This window comes from Armigeres subalbatus, chromosome 3 (assembly GCF_024139115.2).
Source record: "Armigeres subalbatus isolate Guangzhou_Male chromosome 3, GZ_Asu_2, whole genome shotgun sequence".
Taxonomy (NCBI): domain Eukaryota; kingdom Metazoa; phylum Arthropoda; class Insecta; order Diptera; family Culicidae; genus Armigeres; species Armigeres subalbatus.
Window position 1 is genome coordinate 173,448,535 of NC_085141.1, and position 20,300 is coordinate 173,468,834.

The 20,300-nt window shown below is 38.7% G+C and overlaps 1 protein-coding gene across 1 annotated transcript in view; it reads right to left on the bottom strand.

The window, feature by feature from the left end:
* Window positions 1-20,049, bottom strand: part of LOC134225100 (atrial natriuretic peptide receptor 1) — a 187,217-nt gene extending 167,168 nt beyond the window's left edge. Inside the window, exons 1-2 of the mRNA XM_062704883.1 lie at window positions 19,785-20,049; window positions 4,719-5,217 (exon numbers count right to left, since the gene is read on the bottom strand). The gene's annotated coding sequence lies outside the window, so the exon portion shown is untranslated. The remainder of the gene's footprint in view (window positions 1-4,718; window positions 5,218-19,784) is intronic.
* Between the last annotated feature and the right edge of the window lie 251 nt (window positions 20,050-20,300).

Genomic DNA, 20,300 nt, shown 5'->3' on the forward strand with positions numbered 1-20,300 from the left:
AACAACTCAGAAAAAAGACGGTCAAAACCTCATTGTGGCGTTTAATACAGATTTAGATCCATGATTTGTTCACAGAATGTGTTCAAAAAGCTGCCCGACAAAATCTAGACCGTGAAATCCACTATTATGGTTCAATGCGACACCAGAGCAAAAAAAAATCCGCATTTTTTTTTGTTCGGGTTTTTGACAATGTTTTAGAATATTGTATTTTGAGAAATTTTACTGAAGATACTGTATGTTTTTCACTTAATTTTAAGTATTGAATCGTTGTTTTTCGATATTGCAGTCTTAAATTATTATAAAAATCGATTTTCAATATTTCGAAACTAAATATACAACGTTTTGACTCGTTTTGTATCACAAAACATTGAATAGCACTGACATACGCTAATCTGAAGATAATATGGCCTTTTTTTATTGACATTTCTATCAAATGGAAAACATTTTTCGGAAAAATAGGTAAATTTCATGAAAAAATGTAACCCTTATTGGCACATTTTGGCAGCTAGACTTACGTTATTCAGAAAGCTAATTTTATATAGAAGAAGCCAGTGGCTAAAGCTCAGTTGGGTCTGATTAGGCTCATTGATTTTTGTTCCAATTCTTAAGTGCTATTTTCAAAAAAAAAAAGGTTTTGTTTCACCTGTATCCAGTTTGTACTTAAAATAGTACTAAAAATGTTATAGCTCCCGCTCACAAATAGCATTCTCCTCCCCTGAAGATATGGAAGATAGAAATATGCGCTCAAACATGATAAGTAAGTAAAATATAAGCATACTGATTTTCTTGTTTCAATTTAATTTGCCTTTAATTGATTATTAAGCAGTTATTTCCGCATTATCGATTAACGGTAAGGTGCAAGTATCTTAACCAATAAGGTATTATACGGGTACAGTACCGATTTTTGGCCATATCTCCATATTCGAGCATTTATTAAAAATATTTTAGAAGTTTTGGCGATGTTTTAGCTCTCATAAAGATACACTTATTATTTAGCCAAATTTTCTTCTGAAACCAATCGATTTTGTTTGAAAACAATGTTTTCAAAAGTTGGGCATATTAGGCACTGAATTATCAGCAACCGGTACGCTCACCCTACTTATAGAAATAATAAATAGATCCACAATAAAGCCAATGAAATGTGTATATGATGAGAAAGAGAAATATTTATCGAAAACTACACTATAAAAATTGGAATAAAAATCAGTGAGCCTCATCAGACCCAACTGAGCTTTAGCCACTGGCTTCTTTTATACAAACTCAGCTTTCAGAATAACGGAAATCTAGCTGCCAAAATGTGCTTATAAGGCTAATATTTAATCAAGAAAATAGCCTATTTTTTCAATAAAACCGTTCTATTTGACTGAAATTCCAATCAGAAAGACCATATTATCTGAAAAAGATCGTATATTAGTGCAATTTTTAATTTTGTGATATAAATGTGTTGATATGTTGTATATTTATTTTAAAAATATTGAAAATCGATTTTATATGAGTTTTGGACAGCAGTATCGAAAAACAACAATTCAACCTTTAAAATTAGGAAGAAAACATACAGTATCTTTAGCAAAATTTCTCAAAACACAATATTTTAAAACATTGTCAAAAACCCGAACAAAAATAAATTTTAGAATTTTTTTTTTGCTCGGGTATTGCATTAAAACATAATAGTGGATTTCACGCTCTAGATTTTGTCGGGCAGCTTTTTGAACACATTCTATGAACAAATCATGGATCTAAATCTGTATTAAACACCACAATGAGGTTTTGACCGTCTTTTTTCTGAGTTGTTCCAATGTGAGCCGCCTCGCAGCTTAGTGTTCATTAAGCACTTCCTCAGTTATTGACTGCGAGGTTTCTAAGCCTATTACCATTTTTTGCATTGTATATCATGAGGCTAACACGAAGATACTTTTATGCCCAGGGAAGTCGAGACAATTTCTAAACCAAAAATTGCCTAGACCGGCACCGGGAATCGAACCCTCAGCATGGTCTTGCTTTGTAGCCGCGCATCTTACCGTACGGCTAAGGAGGGCCCCAAAAGAAAGGTGATCAATTCTCCTTTTAAAATTCCATGTGCTGTCGAATGCAATAACAAAAATCGTTCATGTATAACCCGGATAAAAAATACAATAGAGTTGCAATAAAATATCATAAAAATACAATACATTTTATTAATGAGCATTAAATTCTATTGTTTTTATATCATACCAATTAAAGTGCCGTATTGTTATTCCAAAATACGACAATTAATTCTATTGCCAGTAAAATGTTGGCAATAGAATTACAATAAATTCAATTGTAATGGCAAAAATTTGTTCGAGAAAAAATCGATTTTTTTATTGTAAAGATACATAACAACCCCTATTTTCTATTGTAAAACTGCCATTTACAATAGGCTTAATGGTGGAAAACAATAGTCTTTAATGTTAATCTATTGTGATCCACAATAGAGTTTAATGTAATTACCATTCATTTCAGCGTACTGTCACAATAATTTCTATTGTAATTCTTTTGGGATTTTTTATTAGGGAAGTACGTACAATTCGAAAATTCCGCGTATTTTGAAGGAAAAATATTTAAAAAATCTGGGGGCACCTTTCTAATTTTAGCAAAGCAAGTTCTTGGAGAGGGATCAAATATTGTGTATCAATGACAATAAGAATTTAAGGAGTGTCATACATCAGTAAAGTTTAATGCTATATTTAGAGAGTCTGTGTGGAAATCGTGTGTGTTTATTTATTTTTGGCTGTGATACATCGGAAATCAGAAAAGGGGATCAAGTCTCCCCAGTCTCCCCTACTCAACCATGTTTGAAATAAATAGTTAATGTTAATTATGCGAAGGTTCCTGTCCAGTACTGCAAAAGGTCGTGATTCGTTTTTTCTATCTCGGGCGACCAAATGAAAGTATCGTGGGTTCTTTGATCAATTTCGCATGAAAAGCAGTCATAAAAGGATGTTGTGCTTTGTTTTCAAATTAGAATTTCTAAATTATTCTAATAGATATATTGAAAGAATAATGATAAGTCGATAAATTAATAATATTCCTTTAATCCACCGAGTTGATAGTGGTGATAAGTCTCTATAAAGATTGAAAAGGGCAAATCTCGGGTACTTATTCAAAAGGACGTATGTGATTTTGTAAACAAAGATTCAAACGTCGATTTGTCCAATCTGATGACACTCCCACGCAATCCAACACCACCAACAGGTAGCCGAAGGCTTCCGCTACCTGTCTGTAGTGATGGTTTGCGTGGGAGTGCTATCAGATTGAACAAATAAACGTTTGAATCTTTGTTTACAAAATCACATACGTCCTTTTGAATAAGTACCCGAGAAATATGTAAACATCGTGTGACATCTCTCATTGAAAATGAAAAATTGCAGTACTGTTCCTGTCACCCTCGAATTGCAATATAAGGTGAAGCAGATTGATCAAACAACTTTATTCTCCTCATTCCTACGCACATGCAGTAACAAAAAACAAGTGGTTCAATTAATTTAATCGATTTTTTTCGTTTGGAGCGTAAATGTATAGTAATAAATGCAAATAAACAAGAATCCATGGAAATGATGGGATCTGTCTTTCCAAGGTGCTTTTGCGACAGTTATTATGCGCTTTACTTATTTCATTTTATTGGGCACTAGAAAGGCATAATCGCCGCTAGGGGTATTAATATAGGTTTATGCTAAATTTTGGTCAAATGAAGAGGAACCAAAATAAATCGGCCTTCGAATTCATTACTTCTGAAAAAATGCATACACGCCTGGAAAATTCGGGCAGAATTTTGAGGTTCCAGTTAAATATATTGATGTAGTTTGTACGTTGTTTGCAAAAAATGAGAAATTTCACAGAAAATTATTTATTTTTTGAACTTCCATACGATTTGCAGGAAAGAAAAAATATTGACTAACTTTAAACCCCATTTTTTTTTTTTCAAAACTAACTTTTTGTCACTTATACCCCTTTGCGTTTGACCCCCAAATTTGATATTCAAAACATCATTTTCGTTCCAAAAGTAATGTTAATTCAGCTGTTCCAAATGATAGCTTGGGTTTTTTTTTAAATCGTTGGTTTTGAGAAACACCTTACGGAGATCAATAACTATTCTTATTTTCATTTTTTTACGTTTTCTATATTTATCCTACAGAAGTAAGTAATCAAGAAAAAGTAGTTTTCTGCTGTTGTGCGTGCAGCTCGATAGGTTTCCGTTTTGACAGCTCAATGTTTTTTGTTTCACTCTATTTATCTCTTATTTTATTCATGCTGGTCACGAAACCCATTATGAACACTAAATGCCTCATACAAAAGGCGTGACGTGAGAGAAAAAGGTTGAGACAGGTCAATTTCACTTAACAAAGTCTGGAGATCTGTCTGTTAAATGGTACATTATACATTTACTTTTACGACCATTGTATTGAGCAAACTTAACCCGTCTGTTGCTTGTTTTATTCATTGGCGGGGCTTTGTGCACCTTTTGACTCTATATAAGTTTTACACAAACATTCTTTGTAGGTATAATAAATTTATTGGGAAATTCGATCGATAAAAAACTGACAATGAGAGAAATAATCCAGCCAAATAAAAAAGTCACGCAATACATACATTTTTAAAACATTTCACCGTGTCAAGTAATCTGTCCATGTACGATGTCTGACGAACTAGCAGTCATTACCGGCTACAAAACGAATAAAGTGTTTCAAATTGATACTCACATCGTTCTTCCCGAAACACGCTATCCAACCTTGATCCAATTCAAAATATCGTTAAATCCTTTCACTCGAGTATTGCTGTGCAGTTGTTGTAAAATTCACTTTCACATTTATCAATTTGACGCAACAACAGATCCCCACACTCGGTTCAGGCGATACACTTCACTGGCCGTTGACAGTTGGTTGGTGTTGCTGCTCAGCTGATACGCACCGGAATATTTGCCAATTATTTAACCTTTATGCTCGCGCCCACCTTTATGCTCATCGATGTGTCATAATCGCACCGTCGGAAACTGGTTTCGCACTTTCGCGGAATCACGAATATTTTTTCTTCCTTTTCCAGTTCTCAGCTAAAGGCTTTTAACATTTTACACTTCATTGCACAGCAGTAAGCATCTCACTTTGCGCTAATGAATGGGGGGATGGCATACCCCCATACACGATGATTGCCCATATTTTAGCGCCAATATTTGCATGACAGACATCCGGAGTTGCCTGTCGGCTACCAAACAAACGGAACATGTATTTAGTAATCCACGCGACGCACAGCGGTTCTAAGGCATTTGAATAGTGTTCGTTTCGAATTTGTTCGTAAATGTATAATTGATAAGTTAGTTACTGGGCTGAAGAATAGCGGTAACATACCTCTTTTGAGTGAACCTTTTCCGAAAGTAAAACGTTATGTTATATTCCATTTGTTCTGAAAAAGATGTAAAGGATTTCGTTCGAGCATGTTCCAATTTCTTAGATTCCAATAAACGTTCGTCAACGTGTGTGCGTTCTATTCTTAGCTGTCAAATCTTTAAGTTGATAACGTGTCTCGAAAAAAAAGAGCGGAGCTACAGCACAAATCAAAGCCCTGTAGCTCAAATCGATTGGAGGTTGCGAAAGGGCGTTGCTGTGGAAGTATAGCATGTGTATACTTTTTGGATGGCAGCTACGCTTTCGCTTTCACAAAGTTATAATTCTTGTTCTTCAATCTCGAAGATTCCGGTTGACTTGTCACTTGCGGAAATAAAGAAAAGAAATGTGATAGGATGAGAAATTGCTTACTCGTGGTTTGGCTGATTGAGCTTATGTTTCAGATCTGCTAGTTTGTGCAGGATTACCTTTCATGAATTGGATTCGGATGGCAAGGGTGATGCCTAAATTTTGGACCTTTGTTCAGGGCGAAGAGAAGAGCACGTTTCTCATTATTCAGGGAAAGGGAATAACAATACGGGAAAATAAATTAGATTTCGGTTTCACATTTTCGTCATGTTCAAATGTAGTCAATTTGATAAAGTAAATGGGGCGATGCGAGGAAGAACAATTTAGCACCACTCATTCTCATCACAGGGCCTATTAATCATTCACATTCCTATTAAATTGCTTGACATTTTTGTACTTCAATAAACACTAAATCCTCAAACAAAAAACAAAACAAATGACGAATAATAATTTTTCACTGTTTTACCCACAATTTTTCTTAGTATAAAAAATAATGGAAGCTTAGCAATTGTAATTTTCAAACAATTGAAAACAAGATGCAGTGAATTCGAGCTTCCGCAATTCAACTTCAAGTCGACTATCGTATCCCGGACAGAAGCCATGAACAGAATAACAAAACATGATATGGACTTGATTGATATAAGAGATAAAAGAACAGGCACCAATATCAAAAATTTACACCGAAATATCATTTAAATATCAAGATATGCTATGGATAAGAACAAACTAATGGCACATGATATTGATCACTTCTTACAAATAGCATAACTTGATCTCCTCATGATATTTTAGTGCACAATATTGATATTGTCGTCTGATCTTTTATCTCTTATATCAATCATGTCCATATCTCATTTTGTTGTCTTATCAACATTTGATATTATTGAGCTATTTTTGTCTACTCGGGATGAAATGCTTCTTTTTGCCCCATACCGGAGGGGCAGGGTTCGATTTGAACGTTCCCATTATATAAGTCCTGTTAAGACATATCTAGCAAACAACGTTTTCAACATTTTAGACTGCTTATAGTACAGATTGGATTGCTTAATTTTCAACAATCAAGATAACAATTTTATATCTCGACACTGGCGTAACGTTGTTCGTAAAGCTTGGGAAACAAGACAGCTTTTTGGGTGCTTGAAGCAGAATATGACGATTGTTTGCTCACCTCTTTTCGTGAATACATTTCGAGTTCAAGATGTGGTTAATTCAGATCACACCTACTTCGGGTGTCATATCCACAGCAGGCAAACAAAAAGCCCTTTTTGGTCCACCTAGCTGTAGTTGTGCCTTTCTCGTGCATTTGGTATACATACTAGAGAAGTTTGGGGGAAATTATCTTAGCGTGTTTTTTTTTTATGAAAATCGTGTTATGGCGAAAAATTTTGAAATCCCATAGTCCCAAGCAAATCAGTTCAGGATAAGTTCCTTAAACATGAGTGAGTTTTATTTTGCGCATATACATACACACACGCACATACACACAGACATACATACATACATACATGGGGCAGCAGGGACTTTGTCCAAGGGCTTGACGACCCCTCCCCATGGCCACTGCGAGTTAGACCGGGACCATCGTCCCTAACCCCTAATCCCAAGGCGTCAAGCGACCCGTGCCGAGGGGATGCATGGCCAGGGGGGTGAAATAATAAGCTAGGCCTTTAACGGAGCCTGTGGGGTACCTGGGCACCCTCCACAGTAATTGTCCCTTACCGCGTTATGCTGGGCTCTGGCGTGGTGGACCTCTTTTCCCGAGCAACTCGTGGGACCAAAATGGAAAACCAAGTCAATTCTTCAATTAGTGGTAGTAGTGTAGGCGACAACCCCTTCGCAAGAGGTGGGTTGTTCAGGTCTCCGCCTAGGAGGCCAGAGGCAATAGTCGGCAGCTCAGTGCGCAGCGCCAGCGTGGGTCACTCAACCTTCCTCTCGGCTATAAAAACGCCGGAAGGGGTTATTGACGGCCCATGGCTTGTGAAGGCGATGAACCGCAAACGCGATGGGCTTTCGGCCTTCGAGGTGGCGACGGAACAGCTGGACGCCATCATCGACTTTGCGTCATCGAAGCATAATATCAGCAAGGACCTCAAGAGGAGCTTGCAGAAACTTCGAAAGTCGATGCTGGACGCCAAGCTGGAGAGGGCGGTCAGGACGGCCAAGTGTAAACCCGTGAAATCGGTGGAGTCGAGGTCTACCCAGACTGAGGCCCAAGGATTCGCGGACTCGGGCAAGGTCGAGTCGACCGAAGGCGTGCCAGCTAAGACGGTGGTGCCAAAGTCTACCCAGACTGAGGCTCAAGTATTTGCGGGTACGTCGGGGGTGACTACTCCAACGGAGCAGACACAAAAACGGGGAGACAGTCTCCAGGGGATGAGCTCCCTGGGGGCCGCTCCAAAACGCGGAAGGTTACTACCCCGAACAAGGGTAGTGGGGCTGGGAAGCTGAACCCCGGTCAGGTACCTCCAAAACCGGGGGAGGAAGGACCTGGAAAGGTCCGTCCACTCAGGCAAGACGGTGGTAAGGGGTTACGGCAATCTGAAAGTTCTCAGCCGCACCAGACCAGGGAAATAGAGGGGAATGACGCCTCCTGGACCCTGGTCAAGAACAAGAGGAAACCGAAGACGTCAAGGGCCGAAAAGAAGGCCCAGGCGAATGAGGGTAGCAAGAAGTCTAGGGTAGGCGCCAATCGCTCCAGGGGCGATGCCATAGTCATCACGGCGGACGAGGCTAAGTACTCGGATGTTTTGAAGGCGATGAGGAGTGACGTCAAGCTCGGTGAACTCGGCGCCGACGTACGTCGAATAAGACGTACCCGGATGGGCGAGATGATACTCGAGCTGAAGCGGGGCGTCTCGCAAAAGGGCGCCGCCTACAAGAAGTTGGCGGAGGAGGTCCTAGGCGAGACGGTCAAGGTGAGGGCACTCACGACGGAGGTGAATCTAAGGGTTAAAGACCTGGACGAGATCACTGAAGTCGAAGAGCTCGTCACGGCACTGCGGCGACAGTGTGAAGTGGAGACGCCCACCGCAGCCGTTCGGCTACGGAAAGGTCCGGCAGGGACGCAGGTAGCATTGGTTCGGCTATCTGCAGCGGACGTCAAGGTAGTCAAGTTAGGGAGCGTCAAGGTGGGATGGTCGGTATGCCCTGTGCGCATATACGAGCAACCCGAAGTTTGCTTCAAGTGCCTGGAACCGGGGCACAAGCAATGGGACTGCAAAGGCCCTGACAGAAGCAATCTCTGCCGACGCTGCGGATTGGAGGGACATAAGGCACAATGCTGCACGAACCCTCCCAATTGTTTGATTTGTTCCAGCAAAGCTGTGAACAGCAAGCACCCCATGGGGGGCTCGATGTGCCCGGCGTTTAAGCGTGCTGCAAAATCAAAGTGCAGGTAAAGCAGCTGGCTTGCTCGGCTTCGCCCGAGTGTTTGGTGTGCGCAGGTTTAGAGGAAACGGCGGAACACGTGTTGTTCGTGTGCTCACGTTTTCGCGCAATGCGTGACCACATGCTTGCCACATGTGGTCTGGACACTACCCCGGACAACCTAGTTCGGAGGATGTGTAAAGACGAAGTTGGCTGGAACGCCGTTTTATCGGCTATCGCCCAAATCGTCTCGGAGCTACACAGAAGGTGGCGCGTGGACTCAAGGATGGCTAGTTCAGGCGCAAATAAGAGGTGGTCCAAGGGATCGGAGTCGGCTTCATGGGTCATACCGGTGGTCATGCTCTGTGGTCGAACTCGATCCTTTTATCGAACAAGTGGCCGCGCGAAGAACAACATGGTATCGTCGCTTTCGCGGCGTCGGTCAACCGGGCGGGTTCCGAGCCCGAGGACGGAAAGGGGTCCTCGTCAAGGCTGGGGTAGGCGTAGGCACCGCGTTGGCAAGTCCCTCTGTGTGCTGGCGAATAGGCCCTATCGCAGAAAGGTCAATTTGGGGTGCACGCGGCATCATCATTCTTGATACCAGTCGTGCAGAGGGAAGCAGGCGCGAAGTCGACCCTGCCCACCTTCCGAGGACATAGGGCGTGGTAAGGCCACCTGGAAAGCCGGCAATGCGCTGGCACGATACCATGGTGTTCTTCTAAAAAGCGAGTCACGATGTTCGATGCTGCAAGGACACGCAGCTAACCTCGAGGGTGCGTCATGCACTGGCCCCCCTTTGAAGCATTACTTTCTGGTTGTACCGAAGGGACGATGGGCTTGGCGGCAATGGAAACGGTTTAGCTGGTCGGGGATGCAGCCCTGCCTCCCTCATTGGAGGTGGCCCCTAACCCAGCTCTTCCTGGTCAACCCAGGATGTCTGTTGAGCAGATTCCCCCTCCATTGTTTAGGAAGAAAAAAAAAAAAAAAAAAAACAGACATACATCATCTCAATTCGTGGAGCAAAATCGTATTTGAAGGGAATATATAGCCTTTTCGTTACGCTTTGGTGTACGAGAAAGGTAAAAACAAACACTATATGCCGCCGAAATCGTCTTTTGGTGACGAAATCAGCCCCGACCTTTTCGATTCTGCCGAGCACTTCGCAAAATTCTCCAATTAAACACGCTTCCATCCTGCGATATTAAACATTCCCCGCAGTAGATGTTATCAGGTTATTGTGCTAATGCTTTCAAAGGTCTGAAATCGAACAATCCACCTTCCGTATTATATTCACGATGCACAGATGTTCTCGTAGTTCGCCACGTCGATAACTATCGTCCCATTTCCATTCCGCGTTGCCTTGCCAAGGAGCTTGAACGTTTGATCCACGATATAATGTACGCCGCCGTTAGACCTGTAATTTCATAATTTTCGGCCATTGGATTAGATCAGTCGAACGGCAAACGTCGTATGTCCATTTCAACCAAATGACATTCTCAGCCGAATGACTCTTTCTGCCAAACGACCATTTCCATCAAACTATTTTTCCGGCCAAATGTCCAGTTCCGTCGAACGACATTTTTGGCGGATGTTCATTTTGGCCAAATGAAATTTTCGGCCAGATGGGTTTCGGCCTAATGGTTTGTTCGGCTAAATGACATATTCGGCCAAACAACTTTCGGGTTTCGGCCTAAAGGCTTGCTCGACCAAAAGCCCCTTCCCGTAGTTTGGCTGAAAGTTTTTCGGCGGAAGGCCATATGGCCGAATTGAGCCGAAAGTCATCTAGCCAGATTGAAGGTTTGGCCGAAAATGTTATTTGACCGAAAGTGACGTACTTCTGAAGGGACATATGTACGACCGAACTGGTAATTTTGCTGAAATTTTCGTTTGACAGGAAGGGCCATGTGGCCAAACGGGGTATGGCCGAAAATGTAATTTGTTGAACGGGTAATATGGTACAGAATGCAGAATCCTTTAACCAAATGATATTTTCGGCAAATTGGCTCTTTCGGCAAATTGGATCAGGTCAGCCAAACGAAGTTTTCGGCCAATCACTAGTCAACAGTGTTTTATTCCCTCCAACCATTTTCAGTGTACTTAAAAGATTTTTCTTCACTGTATTCATGTATTTTTGTAACACGTCCAGTTTTTGAGAAAAACGAGTTTAAATTCACAAAACTACGTATTCTCATGGGAATATGGTTTCTCTATTCTGTAAAGCTGGTCTTCGGCTTCTAATTTTGAGAATGAAGTTTGAATTATATGAAAGAAATCGTACATGATCCAAGTAAGTTGTTGAATCTTATTTGACACGTTCATTTGTTGTGAAAACGGAATTTATTTCACAAAAGTTTCTTTTTTTCATAGAAATTTGGTTTCTATGCTCTGCAAAGCTGTTTGTAGAATAAAGTTTGTATATCGTAAAATAGACCTTACCGAATGCATATGGTTTGTTGGATTTAATTTGGCAAGTACATTTGTTGTGGAAAACGGAATTCAATCAACAAAAGTACGTATTTTCATGGAAACTTAGGGAATATCCATATACCATCAGTTTTGATCAGTTTTGGACAGGTTTTGATCAGTTTTAGATACCCCTCCCCCCGCGTGGACAGTTGCTCATACAAACTTTCAAAAATTTGTATGAACCGTGGACATTCGCCATACCCCCGTCCCCCCTTAACTGTCCACGTGGTATATGGACATCCCCTTAGTTGCTCTGTTCGTCAAAGCTGAATTCCGGCTTTTCACAGTTTGCATTTTATTAGAATGGGCCTTGCAGAATGCATATGGGTTATTGCATTATATTTTGCACAACTCCTGTGCGTTCTACGAGGCCCATCCTATGATGTTCAAACTTTTTTCACACAGTGAGATGCTGACATTCAGCTTTGCAGAGAGAGTAACCAAATTACCAAAGTAACCAAGAAACAAAATTTCTATGAAAATACGCACTTTTGTGAATTTAAATCCCCTTTTCACAACACATGTATGATCCATATAAAATCCAGAAAACCTATATGCCTTTTACAAGGCCCATTCTATGACATGCAAACTTCATTCTCAAAGTGAGAAGACGAAATTTTCACAACATTTTTTTTTCTTTTTATTGGCATTCCATCCCTTCACTGGGACAAAGCCGCCTCGCAGCTTAGTGTTCATTAAGCACTTCCACAGTTATCAACTGCGAGGTTTCTAAGCCAAGTTACCATTTTTGCATTCGTATATCATGAGGCTAACACGATGATACTTTTATGCCCAGGGAAGTCGAGACAATTTTCAATCCGAAAATTGCCTAGACCGGCACCGGGAATCAAACCCAGCCACTCTCAGCATGGTCTTGCTTTGTAGCCGCCCACGACAAATGAACAACAAACAAATGAACGTGCCAAATAAAATCCAACAAGCCACATGCATCCTACAAGCCCCATTCTACAAAATTGAAACTTTATTCTCGAAGTGAGGAGCTGAAATGCAGCTTTTTAAAAAAAAGAAACCAAATTTCTATGAAAATACGAACTTTTGTTAATTAAATTCCGTTTTTCACAACACATGTACATTCGAAATAAAATCCAGCAACCCATATGCTTTCTACAAGGACCATTTTATAAAATGCAAACTTAATTTTCAAAGTGAGAAGACGAAATTCAACTTTGCAGAGGAGAGAATACAAATTCCTTTGAAAATACGTACATTTGCTAATTAAATTTCGTTTTCACAACCATTAAACGTGCCAAATAAAATCCAACAACCCACATGCATTCTACAAGGCCCATTCTACAAAATACAAACTTTATTCTCAAAGTGAGAAGCAGAATTTCAGCTTTGCAGTGGAAAGAAACCAAATTTCTATGAAAATACGTACTTTTGTTATTTAAAATCCGTTTTTTTTACAACAAATGTACTTGTCTAATAAAATTCAACAACCCATATGTCTTTTCTAAGGCCCATTCTATGCAATGCAAACTTGATTCTTAAAGCGAGAAGACGAAATTGAATTTCTATGAAAATACGTACTTTTGCAAATTAAAATCCGTTTATCTCAAAAACTGGACGTGTGGATGGTTGAAAATCTATTGTGTATTGAGTTTCTGCCTAACGGCTTGTTCGGCCAAACGGCACTTTCCATAGGATGGCCGAAAGTCATCCGACGGAAAACCATATGTTTGAATGCCACTTGGCCTAATATTACACGTTGAGCCGAAAGTAATCCGGCCGGATTTAGGGTTCAGCCGAAATAGTTATAAGGTCGAAAATGATTTGGCCATAAGTGACATACGGCTGGTAATTTGACCGAAAATGTCGTTTGCTCTAACAAGTCATTTGGTCGAAAACGCTGTTTAGACAAACAGGTAATTTGCATGAGCATGAGCATGATACATTGCAATACATTGCATAGTTGTTACTTCGTGACTGACTAGGACAATCGAAATTGCCCAAGGAACCAATGGATGGGGCATACGATCGATGTGTACAGTCTGAGACCTCAAGTGTTTTTATAAAGTCAACTAGCTGACCCGGCGAACTTTGTCTCGCCCAAAACTGATCAATTTGCTGATATATTTTTTTATGTACACAATTTATCTAAAAAACAAACCGGGTGTTCAAAATAATTTTTCCTTTTTTGACATTATTTTATCATGACACTTTTCAAATTAATTTAGTAGCCAATCCAAAATTAACAAAAATCGATCTTTCCGTTATCTGATGATAATTTCAACTTAGATGACATGATTTGAAATTATCATACAAAAAGCACGACAAACCATTTCATCGGAGAGATTTTATTTCGATTGTCAATTTTTTTCAACTTCATCGTAAATAAAAAAAGAAAGGGATATAAATTAGCAAAAATTGAGCTGTCTATTCTTGAGTCATGCGCGGTCGTACAAATGCCAACTTTGTTTTATATATAGATGATCAAAATTGAAAACAATCATGCAAAATTGTACGAAAAATCATTTTAACGAAAAGATTGGGCATTGATCTTTAAAGTATTCCATTTCATTTTAACATTTTTCCTCGTAAATAGAAGAAGAAAAGGGATATAAATTAGCAAAAATTGGGTTGTCTATTCTTGAGTGATGCGCGGTCGTACAAATGCCAACTTTGTTTTATATATATAGAAGAAGATAATGGGGCCAGCTATGTGCTTATGGTCTATCGGTGATGGAAAAGAATTTATAAAGCATGTTCTATGGCTGAGAGGCTAGATTACGGACAATCCTCATGTTGCTTCCGTATTGAGTGGTGTGCCCTCGAAAACGCGAGTACTTTTAAATTTGGATTCCATGAGGAGTGTCCTTATGGGGCCCTCCTTAGCCTAGCGGTACGATGCGCGGCTGCAATGCAAGACCATGCTGAAGGTGGCTGGGTTCGATTCCCGGTGCCGGTCTAGACAATTTTCGGATTGAAAGTTATCTCGACTTCCCTGGGCATAAAAGTATCATCGTGTTAGCCTCATGGTATACGGATGCAAAAATGGTAACTTGGCTTAGAAACCTCGCAGTTAACAACTGTGGAAGTGCTTAATGAACACTAAGCAGCGAGGTGGAATGTTCCTGTTGGGGATGTAATAATAATGAAGAAGAAGAAGAAGAAGGATTGTCCTTAACGGGTTGGCAAATGCGATGGGAATGATTTAAGAGTGGTCTTCTCATCGATGTTATAATGTTTATGACAAAACGAGCTTACGTACATCTCGAATTCTAACAGTTACTGCTAGAATTATTGAAGTTGTAGATTGATGGGAAAAAGATGGAAACGGTATGAAGTCAATTTCCAGTTATAGCGATTGCTGGAACATGAGAAATATATGAAAACTAGCTGACCCAGTGAACTTTGTCTCGCCAAAAATTTATTAATTTTCTGATACAATTTTATTGCGCCCACAATTTATTTAGAAAACACATCGGTTCTTCAGAATGATGTCTCATTTTTTACATTCTTTGTTTTATATATAGATGATCAAAATTTTAAAATTCAATGCAAATTGTACGAAAAATCATTTCATCGAAAAGATTGAGTTTTGATATTCAAAGCATTCCAATTTTGTCATAACATTTTTCCTCGTAAAAAGAAAAAGAAAACGAATATGGATTAGCAAAAATTGGGCTGTCTCTTCTTGAGTGATGCGCGGTCGTACAAATGCCAACTTTGTTTTATATATGTAGAAGATATACAAAATAGCGGAATGGAACGGGTCTGGGATTGAACCCACGACATTCTGTATATGAGGCAGAAGCGGTAGCCATACACCACCAAGCCCGTCCATTGGGAGGAACAGGTAAATCGGCCGAAAGTGTCGTTCGACGAAGATATCGTTTGGATGAAGATCGACTTTCGACTAAATGACTACTATGGCCAAATGGTCTTTTCTGCCAAACTATCATGTTGACCAAACCGCATTTTAGACCAAATAACCTATTCGACCACACGACTTTTTCAGCCAAATGACCTGGTTTGGCGAACGACATTCTTTAAACTGCAACCGTAAATCCTACAGATTTTCTACGGCAATTTTTTTAGAGTTTTTTAGCTCAAAATTTGCATGGATAATGTTTTTTTATTTTCATTAAAAATTCTTTAGAATTTACTCGGGAGAATTTTCCGAAATGAGCTCTTAAATTCGTCAGAATCTTCAGTATTACCACGGGAATTTGCTTAGGATTTCAACGAGAATATTTCAGAAATTTCGAAGGATATTCTTATAATTTTAACGGGATTTTTTTTAAGCTTTTCTCAGTTTACACTTAATGGGAACTTTTATAGAATTCTCAAGAAAATCATTGGTATTTCCACGAAAAATTCGCTGGAGTTTCAACGGGATGTTTTACGAATATTAATCCACAAATTCTTCGGAAATTCAAAAAAATCTTCAATATTTCACCAAATTTCGACCTCTTTAATGTCTTTTTTCATAACATTTTAAGAATAAAAGAGCAGGGCACCATAACCTCTAGGGAGTTAAATTTTTGTGTTTGATTTGTGGCTTTAACGAAGGTTTGAATCAATCCGAATTCGATGTCTACAGTACGACAACGTTTAGAGAGATATTTGAGATGAATAACACAATGCTTTATACTGCAATTATCGTGGAGATACAGAGGTTATCTCGGAGTCTATGGAATCAACAAAAGTCTATTCGAAATTCCAAGATCGTCATAACAAGATTATAACAAAATGTGATACAACTATTATGAACAGAAATACTTTAACAAATCCAGTGATAACTTTGTTCTTTTCTATTTTTTTGTAATAATTTTAGTTATTTTCTTCACTTTTCTTATGACACATCAAGTTATATATTTTTTTAATTGGAAACATATTCATTCACGCTTTTGTTAAAATTAGAAATGTTGTTACAACTCTTATTATTTTAACTATTAATGGTACGATTAACAACAAATTTTGTTAAAAAAAATGTAACAGAATAACAAGTTTTGATATAAATCTGCTACCATCTACTAGTCGGGTGTAATATTAGAAAGAATACATTCATTTATGATATGACTGTGGAAATGCACAGCGCAGGGCAAGACTTATTCACAACATTTGTGCTTTGTTGTTGGTTTACATTATAATAATACCAATCAAGGTATTTTCACAGTTTGTTTATAAGAGATAACCCAGCATAGGGCTGCAAATATCTATAATGATGATAAAAAGAAGCTTGTTTAAATTATGGTAGATTAAACCTTTCCAAACCATTTGGTTCTTGAAGTGAAGCTTAGATGGGGTGAAAATCATAGAAAATGGGACAAGGTTTTTGATTGGTGAATAATTATACCGAAAATAGAAAATTAGAGATCGGTTCGGAGGAGAGGCACAGAAGGAATAATTCCATTTGGACACCCAAAGAACAAAACGAACGTCTTTTGGGTTTACAAACGAACCTTTGGTCTTTCGAACTTTTTTGGGCTCCTGAACGGAACTCTTTTTGAGCTTTCGAACCAATACTTTTGGCGCTTTCGAATAAAATCCTTTCGGCTTTTGAACGGAATCTATTTGGGCAACAGAATTCCAAACGGATATAGATTTGGTATTTCTAGTACAGAAACAGAAAAAAATCCATTCAGAAGCCCAGATGGCTCCGTTCGGAATTCCAAAAGTATTTCTTTTGAAAGTCTAAAGGGACCCCGTTTGAAAGTGAAATCCAAAAGAATTTCGTTCAGAAATATAATAGAGTCCCTTTCAGCATCCTAAACAATTTCGTTCGGGAACCCAGAGAAAGGACCAATATTTTTTGGTTTTCTGAATGGAGCTCTTTTTGGCTATCGGAAGGAACTCTTCTGGGATTTCGAATTGTTTCTGAACAAAATATTTTCAGGGCTTTGGTAGGAAATCCCATAAGTTTTCTAATCGGAATCCCTTGTCTAGAAGCAGAAAAAAATCCGTTCAGAAGCCTAGAACGCTCCATTCGAAAGTCCAAAAGTATTCCTTTCGAAAGTATAGAAGTATTCCGTTCGGAAGAACAAAAGCATTCCGTTCAGATTTCTAGAATGATTTTCTTTAGAATCCTATCAAAATTTCGTTTGGAAGTCCAAAAGGATTTCTTTGGGAAGCCCAGATAGATTCCTTTCGAAAGCCCAGAAGAAATTCGTTCAGAAGCTCGAAGGGATTCCGTTAGTAAACCCAGAAGTTTATATAATTATGTAGGCACCCTGAAGGTATTCTTTTGGGCTTTCGAACGGAATCATTTTGGGCTTTTGAATGGAATCTTTTTGGGCTTCCAAAAGGAACCAAAGAATCTTTCCGTATGGAATTCTAAAAGGATTCTTTTTAGGAACCAAAAGGAATCCTGTTCAAATGCCAAGAAGGCTCCATTCGGAATTCCAAAATGATACCTTTTAGAATTCCGAACAAAGTCGCATAACAATTTTGTTTGAAAACCCAAAATGGTTCAATTGGAAAGTGCAACAGGATTCTGTTTGGAAGCCCAAAGTGTTCGAAAACAACAAATGTCTGTAAACGTCTGTAACTTCAATCAAGTCTGTACAATGCCTATAATATGTATGGTACCTGTATACAACATCAAATGTCAGTATAAATAATACAGACATGTTTGGCATCTCTGTGCACAGTACCGAAGGTAGACGTCACAGCGGACGCTCATTATCTCTTATTTGGGGAAATTCCGTTCAGTATAGTGAGATTCGATAAAATTTGGAGCCTACCTTATTTAACGATTCTCAGAAGAAATAAAATCCCAAGACGCTCTCAGCTATTTCCTTAACTCTCTACAACCCAAATTTTTGTTTTCGCTCAAAATCACTATTTTGCTTCCTAAAATCGATCTAAAAACGGTTTGGGCAATAACAATTTTTAATTCGCAATTTAATCAATTTCACATTGTGATTTTTTAGAATTTTGTTTTTCAAGTTTTTATCTAATCAAATAATTTCTTGAAACTGTTAATCATTTTTGATTTTTTAACATATTTAGAGTTTGAAAATTCCTATTCAATGCTGACTTATTGCAATTTTTATATTTACAGAGCTATTTTTTCATTTTCCGTGTACGAGTTGAATACATATTTTAGAGTGCAACATCCACCTCTATAACCTACTATTGAAAGTTAGTTTTTAAAAAGGTTAGGTTAGTTTTAGAAAAATACTAAACTGTAAATATTTCACTCTTCAAAGGTATACGAGCGAAAATACGGAGGCACAAAACATTACTCAATTTTAAATATTTTTTTTCAAAAAAAATTGTAGAACTTTGAAAATTGACTTTAAACCACATTTGATCACATGCATTGAAGTTTATATTATTGATCAACATCAAAAACTTTTCGAAATCTGATCAATTGAAAATTACAAGAAATAATCAAAATCGTCTAAAGGTGGTCTTGGGCGTTAGAGGGTTAAACATCAAAGATGGTTTTAAACAGAATGTTACTGTGCACAAAACGTTGAACACCGTGATACATCTTCAGATTGATTCAAACTCAAAGTGAATTTGCATTCTGGTTTTTATGTATACTGGAAACGTACTTTTTACCGTTAAAACCGCCTAAAATAATCTACCCGTAACATCTGAGCAAACAAGGAATGCTAATTACCAAGATGATCACCATTAAACTTTTGCAAACGAAGAGAAACCGTAAAACAAATTCTATATAATGACAACGTTTAGTGCTCCACGAGTTTCAGCTAAACGACGATTCACTTGCTTAATTTGAAGTAACCGGATATTCGTAAAACAAATGTTATTCTTGTACCAATTTCAACCAATTTTGTTGATCATTAGGAAGTATGAAATTTTGTTGCCGTATTACTGAACAAAAAGCTGTATTAATATTATGGTACCACGCTGTTCTAAACTGGAAGTTGAGTATCAAAATCTAGCTCAATTTTTCAAATAAGTCGAACTAGCATTGCGAGAATTCTCTTTATGTGCCTTATCTGTTATTCGTATTTGACTATTCTTGTGTCTTTTGCGAATAATTTAAATCAAGCATCCATTCTTTTCACCGATAATATTTTAGATTTTTTCCGGTGCACACGAAGCAAATCGCCTCTTAGTTTTTAATTAACTTTTACATATTTAAACATCTTTAATAGAAGACAAGAAAAAACGTTTTTAACAATTTCAGTAAAACTCACTGTAGTTATGATAGCTTCAGTTTAGCACTTCTCCCAGAAAACACTGAATATCACGGTTTCACTCTCAAATTCAAAACGAACACTACTTTCCAATTTAACTTTTTTTTACCACTGTGCGATGATGTGACGATTATTGCAACTCCATCCAACCAATCCCCATATTTACAACCGCGATGCGTCCACAGATAACTCCCCGCTGAAATATGAACCATAAACTACTGAACTAAATGCACTCAGCTTAGCCAGCACACGCGACTAAATGCTTCTGTCCAAGTCCTGCCCACTGATCCTCCGTAGTGGACGCGACTAACAACAATCAATAACTATACTGCTGCCTAGTGAGCAAACGACCGGTCGGCATCGGAACCTAGCGATGACTGACTGAACCAATATCGCCGACAATCCGCAGCACCGTTGTTGCACGAGCAGCGATGCGATGGTTGGCGATAGATGGGCGGCTGCCGCGACGACCAGGGAAGGCGTTGTTTACTAAATTCGTTTATGTCTCTACCCTTGGGGACACCATCGTCATTCATTTTCTGTTTGCTTGTGAGGATCCACCGCGTGCTGCGTTAGTAGGCACACCAGCGGCTCTACATCATCGGGGGAGCTACTCACATCACAA